General features: G+C 33.8%; 1 protein-coding gene across 1 annotated transcript in view; it reads right to left on the reverse strand.

Moving 5' to 3' along the window:
- Positions 1–5899: 5899 nt before the first annotated feature.
- The window catches only part of LOC128025732 (V-set and transmembrane domain-containing protein 4-like), a 15302-nt gene continuing 13738 nt past the window's right edge, over positions 5900–7463 (reverse strand). The window contains exon 8 of the mRNA XM_052612269.1: positions 5900–7463. This exon is cut by the window's right edge and continues 365 nt beyond it. The gene's annotated coding sequence lies outside the window, so the exon portion shown is untranslated.

The following is a 7463-nucleotide window of genomic DNA, read 5'->3' on the forward strand; positions in this document are numbered from 1 at the left end:
TCTGCCTGCTGCTTTTATGGCTTTGTTATTGGCTCTCTGAGTGAGCAGCACAATTTACAGTGACTTGTTTTTTAATAGATGACACATTTGATATATTTATGCACAAATGTTTGCATGCATGTTACTGGAACACTATTTTGCAGCATTAATGTGGTTAACCTTTATCTTTTGTGATCAGCACCTGGCAGAGAGCTATGAGATGGATATAGTTTGGCTGAATGTGAACTATTCATGAAAGCAAGTTGGACTCAACTTTACACAATTATAAATAATAAGAGACTATTATTTTATTTTATTTTATTTTGTGTATTTATATATTTGATCATGTTGTTTTACTTTTAGTTTTGCCTTATTAAATATATATATATATATATATATATATATATATATATATATATATATATATATATATATATATATATATATATATATATATATATATATATATATATATATATAGCTGTTCATTTATTATATTGTTTTGTTTAATTTTGTATTTTTTAGTTAATTTGTTTTTGTTTTACTTTTTTATATTACTTAGATTTTTTTATTATTATTATTATTTTAATTTTATTTTTGTCAATTTGAAAGCTTAACCCTTTCTATACTGATAATCGATGCCCTAAAACTGTCTGTTTATTTTAAGCAGCATGACCTTCATCTTACAGTAGGTGGAGAAAATAGTTTTTCTGTCAGATCAGTAGCAGGTCATACAAGGAATACGATATATATCTGACAGTAGTGAATCTCAACTAGATATATTTTTGACCTGTTAAATTTAACATTTCACTTACAGTCACGCAATTTACCATTGCATTTTAAGACCAGTAGAGGGCAGTGAACTGATTTGATGTTTAGTTACATGAAACATGATGCAGAAGTATTTTGAAAGCATGCTGCAAAAACCATGCAACATGCAGAACACTACTGCAAAAATAAATGTGTTTTCTTATAGACCAAGAAATAAATGTGAGCAATCAGGGCATGCTTTCAAAGTCTTGTTCTGAAATGCAACTTTGCTTATTTTTCTTTAGTTCAATCTCAGACGAGTCATGAGTAAAGTTGGCTCATGCAGACATCTAGGAGAGTTATGTTTGAACCAGACAAAACACATGCAGGTGACTTGAGGTGAAGTGCCATTCATTCACAGTGAATGCATGCACATGGGTTGTTATCTAGGTCATTTGGGTAAGGTGACGGCTGGACTGGATCATTACGTATATCCCCTCATTTTGCTAAGCAGTACGTGTGTCATTCTGCTGAGTGGGATGTTCTTTTGTATCTTCCTCCTAGTTAGGGTTTAAAATAATGGCCATGTTTGTCTGATGGAGATGTTGCTCCAAGAACAACAAAAAATGATGATCCAGCAACAAGAAATACTTGCCATGGAAAGAGCTTTGTTTAGTGATATTTTGGCTAAAGTTGAATCTTCTTACAGATTTTAAGAGTGTTGTACAAGGATTGTTTTGGTGCGTCACTATATTAGTTTTAGTGCTTCTGTAGAATTTTCCCCTCACAGTTTTTTTTTTTATTATTTTGATTAGTTGCACTGAACATCCAGTAAAAATTCTATGAAATTTGTGTTAAATTTGTGCATGAAAAAAAAAAAAAAAAAAAAAAAAAATATATATATATATATATATATATATATATATATATATATATATATATATATATATATATATTTAAAAAAATGGATTTGTGTTACATTTGTCTATTACAAAAAAAAAAAAAAAAAAAAAAAATTAAATTGGATTTGTGTTTAATTTGTGCATTACACCGAAATAAAAATGATTCACGCACTCAGAAATTAAGTAATTTTCACAATATTATTTGGTGTTATTTTACTATATTTATTTTAGAATAACAAATTGTGCACTATAACACTGTTTTTGTGCTCTGTGTTGTTTCGGATGCTTTAGTGCATCTGTGACTAAATTAAACATTAATGCTCATCAGCAAATTGCTTGTGAGGGAAAGGTGATCTAAGGACTGCTTGGATGTCTCAGAGTTTCCTCGCGCACGGCTGCTTCACACTTACACAGACACGCACGGATCTGCTTTCTGCTTCTGAGAAACCAAACATTCTGTCGCTTCTCCTGTTAGAGGCGCTCGGATGGGACACGGGAAGTTTGTGATGACTGGGAAATGAAGTGTGCTGGCAACAACTGATGAAGACACAGAAAAGAGAAAAGTTTCATGTTGCCACTTGCCTGGGAGTTGTCACGTCTTTGCAAAGTTCGAGGACATTTTTTCATCCACCAGAAAAAGGTCTGATATTTAAACCACGATGACCATCAGTCTGCCCAAATGTGTTGGTAAACAGAGTCATATGCCAAATTTACTGTTAAAAACTCATGAACATTCAATAAAAAACAAAGTAAAAGCCCATGTCTGCTTGAAAAGCAATGCAATTTTAAGTTCAAGTAAAAAATGTAATAACTCACCAGTATTTTCATGCCCAAGATCCCTGACCTTGGTTTTCATGAAAGACAAGTCAAGACAAGATCTATTGGATAATTGCTAGAAGAAGACAGCCTAGACTATGCTTCTAGTTTGAGGCGTTTTATGCAGTATTTTAATTATTGATGCATTTATGGCGTTATTTTACTGACAATTGGAGAGTGCACTGCAGGCAGGGGCGTAGCAGCCATTTTAAAAGTGGGGGGGACAGCTGTATGGTGATTTGACCCAAAGCTTATGTTCATAATAAATTCTAAATAGAATACCAATTGGCATTTTACTTTTTCAAATTTGGGAACATGACATGATAGCTTACAGGAACCTATTTTTGTTAAATCATACTCGAAATTTAAAAATACTGCAGGACTTTGAGACCAATGGGAGACCATCTATAATTTTTTTTTTTTTTTTATGAAATAAAGATATTTTATGATATTTACAATATTTCAGTTGCACTACATTTGAACAATAACTTTTTTTTAACAGTTGGACAAAAACAGGTGTTAAATGAGTATACAGATTACATCTACAGTAATTTTATACAACATACATTTTATGAAAAATATGAGACAGATAATCTGTGAAAAAATCAAGCTCCTCTGGCTCCTCCCAGTGTCCTATTGCCATTTGCAGAAACTCCATCGCTCCCGGTAAAAAACAACCAATCAGAGCTGCGGTCCGTAACTTTGTTTGTGTTCAAAATGTAGAAAAATGTATATAATAAGCGAGTACACCATGAATCTATTTTCCAAACCGTGTTTTTGGCTTGTCCTGAATCACTAGGGTGCACCTATAATAAGTGTTTATATTCGGACTATTTTAGATTGCTTCGGGGATACCGCGGCGGAGTAACCCAGATACAAATCTCACCTGTACACATTCTGGAGAGGTTGAGCAACTGCCCCCTCTCTCTGCCAGTGACGTCACAGCCTGCCTTTCCTGCAGACTAGTTAGGACATAAAGTAACAGTTATGAATCAAAAGAATAAAATTTGATAAAGTATTTTAAGATATTCGTTGCAAAACAAATATGATTTATTGTGAAATGATAATTTTACTCCGCGAGCAGCACGTAGACAAACAAAAGACAGCAGAAACCAATAATATTGTTACGTCTTATTTAGCAGAAGCTTTTATCCAAAGTGACAATTAGGAGAGCATTTAACACACTGAATCCAGCGCGACGTGACGAGGTCCATACGGGTTCAATAGGTTAAATCATAACATGAAAACTTTATCGCGCGATTCGTGTCATCGCGACATACTGTAACATACTTACAGTGTGTGTTTGAAAAAAGGATGTAATCGTCCTTTACTTTTTTCTGGGGTGCATTTTATCCCAGACGGCCTAATAGCAAAGTGAACGAACGAACGAAAATTCAGAAGAGCAACAAGAGATTTGAAGCTCATAGCAGACGCGCCCAGGAGATGATTCGCTCTGTGATTGGCTGAATGTTACTTCACTCAAATCTAAGTAACAAATCAGAGAACACTACAGGAAATATTCACGCTGGATCCTTAAAAAAAAAAAAAAAAAAAAAAAAATTAGCAGGGGTCAGAATCACCTGTTTCTAAAAGTGCGGGGGACGTGTCCCCCCCGTCCCCCCCGGTTGCTACGCCCCTGACTGCAGGACACAGTTTAATGTGCTTTCGTGCTACAATAATGCACTCTCAACCTTTGTCAGTAAAATAACGCCATATTGCATCAATCATTTTTTAATGGCAAATTCAGAATCTGTTTTTTTTTTTTTTTCACAAGCAAAGTATCTGATTTCAATATACAGGTTGCCTTTTTTTGTTTGTTTGCTTTATAACAATCACACTAGTCTTAAACTAACATCTAATTGAAATTAGAAGCATTCACTGCATTTTAATTTATTTCATCATTAGAGAGTTTTGTTTAAAATATGAGCTATATTAATATATATATATTTAACACTTTGCTTTAGTGATCCTTTGAATTTTTCCAGGTATTTCCCATCACTACTTCTAGAACAGGAAGTAGAAAAGTTTCCTATTCTAAAAAAACTATAACACACTACTATAAAACTAGTGTAAGAGTGACTAATTCATGTATGTGAATGATTAATTTGGAGAGGCTCTGTGTTGAAAGTTAGTAAACAGCTTGTTGATCTCTTTTGGTACAGATCAAACTATAATTTGTATTATTATCCAGTAAGCTTTCTAAAAGGAAAGTATGAAGGTGTGTTCGCTGGAAAACTGGCAAATGTAAGTTTGTTTGAATCAAGGATGTGGTTTTTAGTCCATGTGCAGGCCTCAGCTGACCTACTTCATAAATGTTTACCTGGAAGACATTCAAAGAATCAAAGAGAAGATACAGAAATAGTCAAGAAAAAGAAACCTTTCTTTATGAGCTAGTTTAAACCATGTCTACTTTTAGTCTAATGTTTCACTGGCTTTGGCGTGTCTCCTCAGGCTTATTTTAGGTTTATTTAGAGCATGTTAAAGCAGCACAAGCTATGTTTTCTTTTCTAATTTGGAGAAATATTCAAGGTGACTCATGACTGTTACAGATTTCAACAAACTCTAGTAGTGTTTTTTCTTAGTGCTGCTTTAACTCACGCACCTATGTAAATTTTGGCGCTCTAGTGGTTAATAAACAGAACTGCACGCGTCCCAAAACATTCAAACGCAGCTACCATCCTTTTGGGAGTCAATAAAGGGATATCAGCAAGACAAAATTAATACCCAAGGCTCTTGATGATATATTGAGGTCTTATGAAGTGAAATGACCGTTCTGTTCAAGAAACTGAACATTATTTACAACATAATCCAGAACCCCGGGAAAATGGGCAAGTCTGATTCTTTTCCGCGAACTGGTTCACTCGGACACTTCGTTTCAATAAACTGGCTCAAAGAACTGACTCAGGATCAGAAACGCCGCTATTTTGTCTCTTTCCATCGGAGTTTTGATTGAGTATCTTGTAGAGATGTGCTCCTTGAGCTGCAAACTGCTTCAGACTGTTCAGTTTGATTTGGATCGCTACTTTACTAAAAAGAACCGACTCAAATGAACGATTCGTTCGTAAACCGGACATCACTCCGGATCGTTTGCCTAAAACTCTGGATTACAGGTAATAATGTTGCAAATAAGGTTCTGTTTCTCACACAAACAGATCGTTTAGCTTCACAACACCTCAATATATCCATGGATATTCATTTTTTTGTTGCCTGTTAAGCTTTTTGACTCTCTATAAATTGCCAGTTTACATTTTATGAATGGTTTCAGCCAAGTATCTTCTTCTACTGTCGTACTGAAGAAAAATTCACATCTATGGTCTAACAGAGAGTAAATTAACAGCACATTTTAATTTTCGGGTGACAGTTGACAGGGACATTAGATTAGATTCAACTTTATTGTCATTGCACATGTGGGCACAAGGCAATGAAATACATAAGAGATAAATGTGACAGAATGAAATATTACATGAATATTACAGTTGACATACAGTACAGAGTAAAAGCAGTCAGGTTTAGTCACGTTCTTTCACATCAAAATGTTTAATTAAGAGTACAATTATAAAACAGAAGAGAAAAAAGTATGTTTTTGGCATGTGTTGAGCATAGAGTCTCTGTACGTCATTCACAGATGGTTCTTGTTAGTGGTGAAGGCGGTGGGCTCACGGTACCCTTTACATTTCACAGTTAAAGAACTTTCTTACACACGGAAAGTCTGTGATAGTGTCAAAAACCCTTTAAGTGAGAGATTGTATCTTATTTATTCCTATAAGAGGCAGACAGACACTGAAAGGTCAGATCTGTGGTGCCTGTATGTCTGTTCCAGATATGGAAACGCCCTAATATTTCATTAGCTTTCCATAATTGAATCCAAAACGTTCTTCCATTAAAACAAGTCATAACATTCAAACAAACAGGCTTGAGCAATTCATCAGATTTAAAGGAATTTTCCAGGTTCCTGAGCTTCTGTGGCCTGCTTTCCTTTATCACAGAAATGATTCAGTCTCGTGGAAACAAACAAACATAAATCACAATAACATACTGTACACTGCAGAAAAATCATTTTCTTAGCATTTTTGTCTCGTTTTCCAGTACAAATATCTAAAAGTTGTTAAATCAACAAATAACTGTAAACTAAGCAAGTTAATCCTTAAAAACAAGAAAAATATCAGTCAATGTGGTCAAAAAAACAAAAAAAAAACAACAACTCTGGTTTCCACTTTTTGAATTCAATTTATTTTTCTGATCCCATTGGCAGATACTTTTTCTTGGTTTAAACTTAAACTTAATGTTCACACATTACTCAGAAAATAAGACTTACTGTTATATCTTCATTTTGCTTAGGTTGTAAGAATGTTTAGATATTATTAGTAGTAAACGAGACAAAAATGCTGAGTAAGAAAGTAATTGTGCACTGGAACAAATGTTACAATACTGTTTCAAAATCCACAACATTTACATTACATTAACAGTTTTACATGGTAACTTGAGCCTAGTGTGATAAAATCACTTATTAGCTTATCTATTCAAAGTTATATGAACTTTTTGTTTACAATAATGTACAAAGCATTTAAACTCAATAATCTGAGCAGAAAAACAGCTAGATTAACATAAAGGGATGAGATGTAACTATTCACAAAACTACTGTTAAATGGAAAAACACTTGGTGTTGGTAATGCATAAATAAATGCATCCATCTAGAAAAGTAGACCCATCACTAAACGGATGGTTTACACAACTTTACAGCTCAAATAATGCAGAATAATTAATACAAGCTTAAACACATCAAGCGCAGACCACAGAAGCTTTTCGTAGAGATGAATTTGTTTTGAACCCAGAACAGTCCTGGGAAGATTTTTGTAATTTTATTTTTTTGAAAATATGTTTGTGCAAAATGTCCTCATATAAATTATTAGTTTATTAACAAATGCAACTTGTGGCATATTCAAACGGATATTTTTTGTTGGTGTTTACCTTTAGATAATCTTTTGCAAAAGTTGTTTCTTGAGACTGCTGTATTTA

This window comes from Carassius gibelio, chromosome A12, assembly GCF_023724105.1.
Source record: "Carassius gibelio isolate Cgi1373 ecotype wild population from Czech Republic chromosome A12, carGib1.2-hapl.c, whole genome shotgun sequence".
Taxonomy (NCBI): domain Eukaryota; kingdom Metazoa; phylum Chordata; class Actinopteri; order Cypriniformes; family Cyprinidae; genus Carassius; species Carassius gibelio.